The 13265-nt window shown below is 47.1% G+C and overlaps 1 long non-coding RNA gene across 1 annotated transcript; it reads left to right on the top strand.

Annotated features, from left to right (window-relative positions):
• Positions 1-91: 91 nt before the first annotated feature.
• LOC147367219 (uncharacterized) lies at positions 92-5689 on the top strand. The gene is made up of 2 exons (XR_015169942.1): positions 92-195; positions 5147-5689. It is a non-coding gene; the product is annotated as an uncharacterized LOC147367219 (long non-coding RNA).
• Positions 5690-13265: the final 7576 nt, after the last annotated feature.

Genomic DNA, 13265 nt, shown 5'->3' with positions numbered 1-13265 from the left:
CGTCAGTCCTTGGCCGCCGGGCAGCCAATCCCCAAGCACGGCCTCGCTCCCGACAGCCAATCAGATTAGGGGGCGGAGCCACCCTGCAGTAGAGAGGTGCGGCGGAAAGAGGAAGTCCAACAGCCTTCTCTGGAGCTTGGAGTGCGGCTCAGAGCCGCGAGCGTAACCTCTGACGGTCGTAGAGTGCGTGCATCGGTGAGCAAACATTCCCCTAAGGAGGCTGAAGGCTGGCTTCCTTGGGCGTGGAGAGAATGCGCCCTACGGTGTAATGGAAAGAATGAATTCTGGAGTTACAATTACAGAGCTGGTTCGAGCCCACCCCTGCTCTTGATCATGAATACCTTACCCTTCTGAGCTTTATTTTCCTTTTTCTCTGAACTGGAAAAATTATAGACTCTACATCCCAAGATTCGTGAGATAGCGTATAGATCACCCTGATCACAGTACTTGGCCTGTAAGCTTTCGGTAAGTGGTTGCTGGTCCTATTATATGAGATGCATAAAGTTCAAAAAGTTCACTGACTTGTCCACAAGCCATCCAGAAAGCCGCGGTGGAGCTGGGACTAGGACCCTGGATTGCCTTCCAGCCTAGGGCTCTTGCAATACCCTATCAGTTGAGTCGCTTGGTCGTGTCCGACTCTTTGCGACCCCATGAATCGCAGGCCTCCCTGTCCATCACCAACTCCCAGAGTCTACCCAAACTCATGTCCATCGAGTCGGTGATGCCATCCAGCCATCTCATCCTCTGTTTTCCCCTTCTCCTCCTGCCCCCAATCCCTCCCAGCATCAGGGTCTTTTCCAATGAGTCAACTATTCGCATCAGGTGGCCAAAGTATTGGAGTTTCAGCTTCAGCATCAGTCCTTCCAGTGAACGGCCAGGACTGATCTCCTTTAGGATGGACTGGTTGGATCTCCTTGCAGTCCAAGGGACTCTCAAGAGTCTTCTCCAACATCACAGTGCAAAAGCATCAATTCTTCAGCTCCCAGCTTTCTTCACAGTCCAACTCTCACATCCATACATGACCACTGGAAAAACCATAGCCTTGACTAGACAGACCTTTGTTCACAAAGTAATGTCTCTGCTTTTGAATATGCTATCTAGGTTGGTCATAACTTTCCTTCCAAGGAGTAAATGTCTTAATTTCATGGCTGCAATAACCATCTGCAGTGATTTTGGAGCCCCAAAAAATAAAGTCTGACACTGTTTCCACTGTTTCCCCATCTATTTCCCATGAAGTGATGGGACCAGATGCCATGATCTTCGTTTTCTGAATGTTGAGCTTTAAGCCAACTTTTTCACTCTCCTCTTTCACTTTCATCAAGAGGCTTTTTAGTTCCTCTTCACTTTCTGCCATAAGGGTGGTGTCATCTGCATATCTGAGGTTACTGATATTTCTCCCAGCAATCTTGATTCCAGCTTGTGCTTCTTCCAGTCCAGTGTTTCTCATGATGTACTCTGCATATAAGTTAAATAAGCAGGGTGACAATATACAGCCTTGATGTACTCCTTTTCCTATTTGGAACCAGTCTGTTGTTCCATGTCCAGTTCGAACTGTTGCTTTCTGACCTGTATATAGGTTTCTCAAGAGGCAGGTGAGGTGGTCTGGTATTCCCATCTCTTTCAGAATTTTCCAGTTTATTGTGATCCACATAGTCAAAGGCTTTGGCATAGTCAATAAAGCAGAAATAGATGTTTTTCTGGAACCCTCTAGCTTTTTCAATGATCCAGCAGATGTTGGCAATTTGATCTCCGGTTCCTCTGGTTTTCTAAAACCAGTTTGAACATCTGGAAGTTCATGGTTCACGTATTGAAATACCGTATACTGAGTTGCAAACAAAATTGAGAAATAAGTTTGAAGGAAAAAGCAAACTTGATTCTCCTCTTGACTTCCAGAACTAATGAGCAAAGTAACAACAATGGAAGGGAGAGGAAGAGGCATTTCTGGGTGGAAGGGAGAAGGGTAGGTTGGGACACTTGGTATAAATATGCAGGTGAGGAACTTCCCTGGTGGTCCAGTGGCTAAGACCAGGCTTCTAAGGCAGGGGCCCCAGGTTCAATCCCTGGTCAGGGAACTAGATCCCACACACTGCAACTAAAGATCCCACATGCTTCAACAGAAGATTGAAGGTCCCACGAGGCATAGACAAAGTAAATAAATATTAAAAATAAATATACAGGTGAAACTGTTAATTAGGTAGGAGGAGAGGCAGCTCTGAGGCTCAGTGTGGGTCTGGGCTGGAGATAGAAATCCAGAAGCCATTCTGAGTGAGGAAAGACTGACTAGGTTGACTCCTGAAGGAGAGAGTGTGCAGAGGACTGAGCAGTGGAGGAGTGAGCCTTGTGCAGCTGCCCTGGAAGGACAGAGAAGCAGAGTGTGTCCTGAGGAGGAGAGACCCACAGAGCTGAAGGCCCAGAGCAGTGCGTAAGAATGAGGAGCAAGAACTCAGTGGAGAACATGGGAGCAGGGGGAATGCTAGAGAAAACAGATTTGGTGGCCAAGGGATGATGGGGAAACAGAGGAGGCAAAAACGGATCTTTTCTTGAAAAAGTTCAGTTGTTAAAAGCAGATGGAAGGGGCTTCCCTGATAGCTCAGTGGTAAAGAATCTGCCTGCCAGTGCAGGAGACACAGGTTCAATCCCTGGTCTGGGAAGATCCCACATTCCTCAGAGCAACTAAGCCCATAGGCCACAACTACTGAGCCTATGCTCTACAGCCCAGGAACCACAACTACTGAGCCCATGATCCAAAACTACTGAAGTCCATGCACCCTAGATGCTGTGTTCTGCAACAAGAGAAGCCACTGCAATGAGAAGCCCACTCACTACAATTAGAGAAAAGCCTGCACAGCAGTGAAGACCCAGCACAGCCATACATAAATAAATAAAAAAAATTATATATTTTTTAAAAAGCAGCTGGAAAATGGACCATGGGCTGGGGGTGGGGGGAGTTGTCCTAAAGTTGAGGGGTTCCAAGGAAGTGCAAGTTTGGAAGCAGGAAGTGGGTGTAGGTCAGAGTGTGACCATCAAGGGTGCCTATAAATGGAACAACTGAGAACCTTGAGAGAAGCAGACTCTTTGGCCACCTGACACCAGAGCAGGCCTTCAGTGGCTGGGATTGAGAAGCTTGGATGGACAGCAAGAAAGTAACCAAGGAACAAGGAGATTGCAGCGGGGTTCATTCATCTGCAATATGTCTAAACTAGATGCCACATGCTTTAGGTCTCTCAAGTTTAAATGGCTTTTCACAGCTGGGTGAGGTTGAGCAACAGGCCTTGATTACAGAGAAAATTAAACCCAGCACTAAAGTAACTCAGTCACTTGACTAAAGAAAACCATTATGGTTTTGCATAATTCATATATAAGTGGAAATTAAAGAAAAAAAGGTGACGTCACATTTTAAAAAATGATACCATGAAAGGAAGATGGGCTAATGTTACTTGTGGTTAAATAAGAACTTTCAATACATTAAAATACACACTTATTTAGTACCTACCACAAATAAGGAGGAAAAGATGCAATTTTTATTCTACTCTTGTTCTTGTTTTTAAAGCCAGTTTCCATGCTTGGGTAATGAGTCAGTGTTCAGTCTGTCGAAATGGATGAGGACATGTGGGAAGGTCTTAAAAACAAAACCAATGAGGGATTTTTTTTTTGGAAGGAAAGGGCAAGGAAGAACTTAGTTTTGGAGAAACTGCGGCACCCAGAGTGCTGGGTCGTAAGGGTCAAGGTCAAGGATTGGACATAGTTCCTAGAACTGAGACGCTGGGGCCTGGGACCTCAGTAGCTAGTTCAACTGTGCTTGGCCCCTCCTGAAGTTAATTCCTGCAAAGCCTCCTCCAACCTAGAACTCTGATTAATTTTTTGTCACTGCTCCATGTTCTAGTTACAGTGGACTATTCTGAGTTCTCTAAAGGATCGTGTTCTCTCCTCAAGGCCTTGACACAGGTGGTTTCCTGAACCTGCACACTCCCTCTTTCCCTACACCCACCATGCTGAGCCCCTGCTTTCTGCAGGTCCTTCTGCAAGTCCTTCAGGGTAGAAGTCACTTCTCAGGACCTTCTCTGATCTCCCTAACAGCCTTCTCCATGTTCCTGCATGACCTTCTTTATTCCCTCCTTTATGGAACTGCCTCTTGTCTGTCTTTCTCTCTATAGAGTGTGAGCTCCTTTGGGTTGGAACCATCTGGAGTACCTAGTCAGTGCTAAACCCAGGGCAAAGTTCTAGGGACACCATGGTGAACAAACAAGACAGACCAGACCTCTGCCCTTATGTGGCTTAGAGCCTTGTATTGTAACTGAGTCCTCCAGAACAAAGAGCTCCTTGAGAGCAGGGCCTCAGCTGTTTCCTCTTATATCCGTAGCACCAAGCACAGAACATAACATTTCATAGGTGCTGATAAACATTTTCTGAATGGCTAAGCACAGGAAAGGAAAGATGACAGTGAAGACTGAGGCGTAATTGACTTCATGTATTTACTCTTCAGGTTGCATTCAGCCTCTTAGGTGAACACGACCATTCCCTGAAGTCAGCTTTCTGGAAAGTTCCTCTGAGGAAGAAGTGAAGTATTAATCCACCCAAGCTCCCCAACCCCCAGCCACCAAGGACCTGCCCTGGTGTCAAATGGCCAAAGAGTCTGCTTCTCCCAAGGTTCTCTCAGTCGCTCCATTTATAGGCACCATTGATGGGCACCCCCTGACTTACATCCAGTTCCTGCTTCCTCAACCTTGGTCCTCATCTCTGGAACAGAAGCATCATTTTTATACTGTCCCAGAGTGAACAAGCCCACTGTCACACCTGGGGCAGTATGGGAGATGGAAGTCACTTCATACTATCTCTGTTGGAAGGATTTTGTCATGGGGTACACACCATACCTGCCTCCACTTTCCAAATGCCACCTCACTCACCCATCCAACAAATGATTCTTGGGTTGCTGCATGCCAGGCACCATGCCAAGAACCAGGAGTAGACTGGGGAACAAAGAGTGTGGGGCCTCTTCCTATAAACTGCATTTTATAGTAAATGTAGTTTACGATGAAAGTAAATTATATTCACACATTGCTATAAAATCATGAACTGTCATAAGGAGGGTGTGAAGGAAAGCCATTGAATGCTGTGTGTGACTAACAGGGGGACATTTTTCACACAGGTTGTCAGGAAGGGTCTGTCTGAAGGATCAACACTGAAGCTGAGACCCCATCCCAAATTCCTTCCACATGATAATAATCTATTTGCAAGCTTGGCCCCCACAGGAGGTTGAAACAGAATAGGGTCCTGGAAAAAAAATCGCAGTGTTTGGAATAAGCGAAGCCCAGGTTCTACTCCCAGCCCTGTTCCTTCTCAACTTCCTGCCGAATGGAAACCACCACCACCAGAGAGCAGTAGCGAGAACCGTGTGAGACCAGGCATGTGAGACCTGCTTGCCCAGAGTTCTCGCCCCAGAGACTTCGAGAGAAAGAAGTCTCATCCTGAGCCCCTGCCCCCTGGCCTGCTTCCACTGCCTGTGGCCTGGAGGACCGTCCCCCTCCTCATATCTCATCTTGACAGTCTGTGCCTGTCACCAGCCTCATCTCCTCCTCACCCTCCACCGTACCCTGCTGTCTGAAAGGTCCTACCCCCTCACCACCCCAGTTAAGGGCAGTGGGTCTAGGGAAATCCCTGGCAGTCCAGTGATTAAACTAGGTACTCTTACTGTGGTGGCCCAGTTTCAATCCTTGGTCAGGGAACTAAGATCCTGCAAGCTGTGCGGAGCAGCAAAAAAAAAAAAAAACAAAACAGTGAATCTGTTGTCTCCCCTTTGCCCTCTCACTCTTAACTTCCAAGAGTCCCCAAAACTTTAACAACTTTCACTCCTTCTCCCTCATGCTGTCCTTGAGAATATCATCCATTCACAGGACTTCAAGATGTACACCCTTATGGGTAACTCCCAGATCTTCATCACCAACCCCAGTCTGACTGCTTACGTGGTTGCCTGCTCAATTCACAACCATCTCTAGAAACAGTCCCAGTACACCAGAACACCCTATAGCAACCCGGTCTCAACCATGTGATACTGCCAACTCAAGCCCAACCAGATTGATCCTAATGTGTTAAAAGATAACATTCCAATATTTCAAGAACATGAAAAGTTGCTCAATGTCATTAACTATCAGGAAAATGCAAATCAAAGTCACAGTGAAATACCGCCTCAGACTCAGTAGGATGTCTAGAATCAGAAAGACAGATAAAGGTGTGGCGAGACTGGAGCCCTCATACACTGCTGATGGAATGAAAATGGTGCAGCCTCTTTGGGAAACAGTCTGGTGGTTCTTCAAAAGGTTAATTATCTCATTACCATATGACCCAGCAAGTCTACTCCTAAATATATTCCCAAGAGAAATAAAAAAAAGTGTCCACAAAAAATTTGTATTTGACTCTCCTCTCCAAACCTGAGCACCCAGGTCCACCTTTTAATCACATTGCTTTTAAGTCCAAACACCCAAGTGGGGGCTTTTCAGCATGTGACTGCCATTCTCTGCCCAGAGGTTTTCACAGTTCTTATGCTTGGCGTTCTGAGTTGAATTATGACCCCTCCCCTAAATGCATATGTTGAAGTCCTCATGCCCAGTCCCTCAGAATGTGACCTTACATGGAAAAAGGGTCATTGCAGATGAATTAAGTTGAGTTCATTGGAGTGGGCTGTAATCCAAGATAAATGTCCCTATAGAAAAGGGAAAATTGTGCACAAACGCATACACAAGAACGCCACTTGAAGAGACACAGGAAGAAGATGGCCAGGGAGAGAGGCCTGGAACAGATCCTTCCCTCACAGCCCTCAGGAGGAACCAATCCTGCCGACACCTTGACCGTGGACTTCCAGCCTCCAGAACTGTGAGATGACACATGTCCGCTGTTTATATCGCCCAGGCTCTGGTATTTGGTTACGGCGGCCCCAGGAAGCCGTGGGTAAAAATCACTGAGGAGATGCACTGAGTGCATTGGTGTGGGAGGTACAGCGAAGGGACTCAGGCCTACAACCCAGAGCTCTCACTTCCTGGCAGGGGAGGCGAGGCAGGGAGCAGAGCAGCCAGAGCCAGCACAGTGAGAACGAGGCCATCAAAGTCATTGAACAAGGAATGCAGGGAGGAAAGTCTCCTGTCTGCTGGGTCATTAGAGAGGCTAACGCCTTTGCACTGGCTCTTGAAACTGGGATGGGTCTTCTTTGGCTTATGTTTTGTCTGTTTAATATTTATTTTTGGCTGCATCAGGTCTTAGTTGCAGTATGCAGGATCTTTGCTGGGGCACGTGGGCTTCCCTCTAGTTGAGGCACAAGGATTCAGTAGTTGCTGTGCATGGTCTTAGTTGCCCCACGGCATGGGGGATCTTAGTTCCAGGACCAGGGATGGAACCTGTGTCCCCTGCATTGGTAGGCAGACTCTAACCACTGGACCACCACGGAAGTTCCTGGGATCAATTTGCTTATGCAGATGGAGGAAGAGTGCAGACAGAGGAGGCAGCACAAGCAAGGTGAAACACACAGGAATGTTCAGATGGCTAGGAGGGTATGTGGGGACTAGGGAAAGGAAGTAAGGCTGGAAAGGAGAATTGAGGGGTGTGGTGCCAGAAAGTCACGGAAAGTTCCCGAGTGGCATCAGGAGAGCACAACTGTGATGAGGTCCCTTGAGCAGCCTAGAGAGGATGGGTCCTGGGTGGGACTCCGAGAGACCTCAAGTGGCCCATGATGTGGGAACTTGGATTTCCTCAGCCTCATTTCTTCCATCTCCCTCTATCTTCCTCCTGCTGAAGCACCTGAGCGCTCTGAGTTTCAGAAGTTCCCATCCACGTAAGGGATCCTCTGAGATGAGCTCACTCAAGCTCAGTGGACTGTGTCCTGTAGTCTAGTTACTGGCTCATCCCTGGCCTTTTCCCCTCGATTAGTCCAAGGCAAGGAAAAAGTACAAGTGCTCTGCACTTGGGGGCCTTGCAACAGTCACCCTGACTGTTCCCTCGTTTGAAAGATGGGGTGGGAATCCTCACACTGCCTCTCTGGAACAAGATAATAGATGTGAGCTCTGCAAACGGCAGCATACTATGGAAAACCTGGGGACCATCATCCTTGTGTTAGAAGTGGGGCTTAGGACAAGTCAGGCCTAAGCTTGGCAGAGAGGTTGTAGAATAGGATGTCGACAGGCAGGGAGCACCAGGTGGCTACAGAAACAGGGTAACAATGGATTGGTGTCCCAGCAGCCAGGGAACCAAATGACATATCAGGGACAAGGCAGGGTCCTGACCTAGCACTGGAATGGACAAAGTCAAGGAATTCCCTTCCTTAGGGGCTGGCTGGGATCCTGAGGACTACTTGCTTCCCCAGGGTCCTGTCGCCCACTCCGACTCCTCCAGGGCCTGAGCACCCACTCTGCTCAGATGCCCACTTCTCACCCACTTGCTGCTGCTGCAGCAGCTCCTCGGTGCATTGCTGTGCAGAACCCTGGCTGCATGCAGGCCAGCCTAGTCTGCCACTGAGAGAAGCCCATGGTGTAGGCTGTTCCCAGCAGTTCTCCACATTACCCCTCATGGTGTCCAGCACTTTCATACTCATTAACTTAATGCAGAGAGTGTGCAGGGCAGCCCCAATTTAGGAATGGAAAACTGAGTTCCAAGAAGCAGTGTCTTTTGATGGCTCACTAAGTTGTTATATGGCAGGGCTGCCTCTCTCAGTGTGAAAGTATTATGATTAAGAGTGGTAGTTGTATTTGTAGAACATTCACTGTTTGCCTGCACCCCTAAAGCATTTCATGGTCCCAATTCTGAAAACCAGCTCTGTTCTTACTCTGCCCTGAACCTCATGTTAGCCCGCATCTACTTTGCTCCAGACTGAGAAGAAATACGCCCACTAACTTTCTCATTAGAACAGAGTCAGGAGCCAGACAGCCCTAAGGAGGAGCATTTAGCCATCAGCAGAAGCTGTGAATTTGGGCAGAGCTGGGTTGGAACTCCAGCCAGGCTGGCTATTTACTGGCTACTTGACTTTGGAGGCTCTTCACCTCTAAATCCTGCAGTTTCCACAGCTGTGAAGTGAGGAATACAGTTTCCCTCCCTCCCTCCAACTCAGAACGTTAGTGCCCCCCAGGGGCAGACATACATCCTGCACATGCTAAGGTGAGTCTATAAGGCTATAGATACTCCCCAGACTGACTAGTCTGACTTGTTCAGTCGCTCAGGAGTGTTGGATTCATTGCGACCCCACGGACTGCACCACACCAGGCTTCCCTGTCCTTCACCATCTCCTGGAGCTTGCTCAAACTCATGTCCATTGAGTCGGTGATGCCATCCAACCATCTTGGCCTCTGTCATCCCCTTCTCCTCCTGCCTTCAATCTTTTCCAGCATCAGAGTCTTTTTCTAATAAGTTGGCTCTTCACATCAGGTGGCCAAAGTATTAGAGCTTCAGCATCAGTTCTTTTAATGAATATTCAGGGTTGATTTCCCTTAGGATTGACTGGACTGATTTCCTTGCAGTCCAAAGGGACTCTCAAGAGTCTTCTCCAACACTGCAGTAGTAAAATGGATTTACTAGTATCCCTATTGCAGTTTTTAGAAGACACCTCATTCACCATCAGTCTCAGTGGTGCAGCCCTCACGCACACTTGTCCAGATAACGGTAACCACCTCCTCACTGACTTCTTGCTACAGGTCTATCCCCTTCTACTCCATCAGCCTAAGGCACAGCTTTCATATTTTCCACCAGCCCAAATCCTTACCTGCTCCTCAGGAAGGCGGGGTAGGTGGGAGTAACAGCTTGAGTAACTACTATCATGTCTATTGCTGGTTAGAACTTGGAGTATATATACCTCGTTCTGATGTATATATCAGGGCCGCAAGCTCACTTAAGCTTGGGCTCCATATTTCCAGTCAAGGAACTGAAGGTTCCCAGAAGGGAAATGACTCAGGAGAGTCAAATACTAGCTAGTGGCCAGGCTGGGGCTAGAACAGATCTCTGGCTTCTCTTTGAGGCTTCCCTCACCACACCTGCACTCCTCTTCTCCAGGGCTGGGCTGAGGCAGTACTCTAACGAACATTCACAAGCTGGTCTGGGTTAAGTCCCCTTAACAAGACAGAGTAAGGGTCATTTTCTTTGTGATGCCCTTCTGACACCTCTGGGACAAGTTGTAATATACTTGGAGATTAGGAAGCTGACCTAATTGGCTCTAGAAAGAACTTCTACACTTGCTTCAATCTTGGTGGTTTTCCTGCAGAGCAACTGTTTGGCAGGTGAAGCTTAAGTCAGTTGGTAACTTGACTCCCTTTTCAAACTGTCAACACAGTGGTATCACCAGTCTCATTAAAATTGATGTCGGCACAACTTGACAGGACTGGAGAAGAGGGAAGGTCATAGCCTAGGGACAGAACCACTTGGTTCTGTCTCATCTTTCTCTGATGGGAGGGTGATGCAGCCCAAATAGGATGCCAGAAATGAAAACGACTCTAACTCTGCTCGCACGTGTACTAGGTAGAGGTCCCAGCGGTGGTGATGAGTGTGGGCTAGCATTTTACACAAAGTGCTCTGCATTTGCATCAGAAGTGTCATTCACTTTTTAGGGCCGGGATTCCTACAGCAGGAGTAAACTAAAGGTAAGAGCAAAGTTGAGAACAGGGCCTGGTTCTTTCACTGCTTCTCATCATAAACCTTGGGCCAGTCCTTGATGCTTTCCTACGCCTGTTTCCCCGTATGTACAGGGAGCAGTACTTCTGTTTCCTAAATACTTATTTGGCTTCGGGCCTTAGCTGCGTCCTGTGAGATGTTCCATTGGTGGGACACAGACTCACTCGGGAGTTGTGGCGTGTGGGCTTAGCTGCAGCCCACTAAGCCTGTTGGATCGTAGTCCCCTGACCAGGGATTGAATCCGCACCCCCTGCACTGCAAGGCTGATTCTTAACCACTGGACCACCAGGGAAGTCCCTAACCCTTCCTTTGTATTTTAAAGACAAATGCAATCATGACATTCCTTGTCGCACAGAACAGGGTCGTTACTCTGGTTGGAGGGCAGCTGTGTGTGGGAGAGACCCCTCTCCCTACCCTGCAGGAACAGGTAAGGACCAGTTATCCAGCCCATCACAGCTCCCACCCAGCTGTTTAAAACATTCACTGCAAAAGCTGGCATCAAGTCCACTCCATTAATGTCTCCTTCAGAGGAGAGAGAACTCCAGAAACAGGGTTTGCTCTGTGACCTCATCACCAAAATGCCTGTTTCTCAAGAAGTTTAAGTCTTTAGTTGAGAGCACCTGGGCCTCAAGGCCCTATCGGAGGTCTGCATGTTACAGGCTTCTGGAAATTTTAAGACAAGGAAAAGCAAGTCTGATAGTTCCCTAGAAATCCTCACTGGCCACAGGTCATAGGTCAAAATGACATTTTGTAAAGTGAATGCACAGAAAAGCTCTGCCGTTCAAGCCCCCCTGGGATAAGGTCCCAAATCACTGCTCCTGTCTCACCTGCCATTCCTCTCTTCTTCCTCATTCTCTACTCAAACTGGCCTATTTGAACCCAAGCATACACAACTCCCTACCTGTGACCTCTGTCCATCATTCTTCCCTCCTTTCTCCATTCGTATTTCTAAAGTCACTCATAACCGCGTGTGTGGCTCGAATACAAATCTTCCCAGTTTAAAGCTGCCCTTCCTACCTCTGAATTACCCTCTTACGGGACCACCTGTTCTAGGTCTTGGTAAGTATCACTCCCATGTGTCTTCTCTTCTTTACATTTCTGGTGAGCATCCAAGGACTGGCTTGTCTCCATCCCAACCCCCTCCCTCTTGCCCAGCCAGGGAGAGCCTGGCATATCCCAGGAGCTTGGAAGATACCAAAAAGTTCTATAAACTTGAAAAAAGCAGGAAACAAAATCATCCGAAGTTACTGTTTGTTATTTGACGATATATGCAAAACCTAAGGACGCGTAGGTTGTACAAATCACTTTATAATGTATTGAAGGTGTGCCAAAGGGCACTGATTAAGACCTTGTGTTGGGGAAAATATGTCAAATTGGAAATTAATTTTCCTAACATTCCTTTGTAAAAAGCAACTTCCACTCTAAAGCCTAGTTGTTGTTCAGTCGCTCAGTCATGTACAGTTCTTTGTGATCCCATGGACTACAGCATGCCAGGCTTCCCTGTCCTTCACCATCCCTTGAGCTTGCTCAAACTCATGTCCATTGAGTCGGTGATGCCATTCAACTATCTCATCCTGTTGCCCCCTGCTCTTCCTGCCTTCAATCTTTCCCAGTATCAGGGGGCTCCACTGACACTATGTAACTTTTGCTAGAACTAAATTCAGATTAGGTTCCAATCTTTAACATTGCTTTTACTTGTGTAAAAACCCACTCATCCAGTAGCTTACAGATAAGAGTTACCAAAACAATCCTCAGATATTCCTTCCACTACAAAAATTATTGACAAACACAGTCACACGTGTATTGAACCACTGCATACAGACTGCAGAGTATTTTACTCCTCCCCCAAATCCTTTTAAGATCTGTAAGAGACCAAATTTCCATCTTTCTGCAAAAAAAAAAAAAAAAAAAGCCGCCGAGCTGACCTCAGGCAGTGCCTACCCACTCCCGGGCCAAGCTTTTCACATGTCACTCCTCCTCAGTACGCCTGTCTTGGTAACAAACCGTACTCTGTTCACCTGTCAGTCAATCCCTACGTGTTTCAGCCTTAGCACAAAGCTCGTTTTTTCCTTCAGACCTTCCTGTCAGTGAGGGTCAGAGACCATCAGTGCTGCAAAAGACTTCGAGAAGCCATTTGGTCACACCCCCTCGATTTTATAGACTAGGAGGTAATCCAGAGGGCAACACAAGGTCACACAGGAAACCAGCAGCAGAGCCAGAACTACAATCCAGATCTCCTGGGACTCTTCTCCATTACATGACCCTCCTTTCCTTAATTCATCTATTATTTGAACCTAACATGATTTTTTACTGCCTTTCAGGGGTTCCACAGCACTGAATTTCAAACATCATTTTTCAGAAGTCTACCTCATTTACTCCCACAGTCATCGAGGATTAGGTTTAAATGCTCAAAGATCCTACACACTTGTGTATTTCTCAACAACCACTAATAAAAAAAAAACACCAAGAAACCAGTTCTTTAGTGTTTTAACACAGGCTTACAAAGTCTTAATTTACAAATGTAAGCATACAACTAGGCTTTATCAAAGAGCAATGTGTTTATTTCACTTAAATTCTTAAAAATATTTTTTTGCCAGTTGTCACAATGTCCTAATGTAAAAAAGTGT

The sequence above is a fragment of the Bos grunniens genome, chromosome 8, assembly GCF_055505025.1.
Source record: "Bos grunniens cultivar Pamir isolate PY7600 chromosome 8, Bosgru_T2T1.0, whole genome shotgun sequence".
Taxonomy (NCBI): domain Eukaryota; kingdom Metazoa; phylum Chordata; class Mammalia; order Artiodactyla; family Bovidae; genus Bos; species Bos grunniens.
Note: the sequence above shows the minus strand (reverse complement) of the source record. Positions and strands in the feature narration are given on the sequence as shown.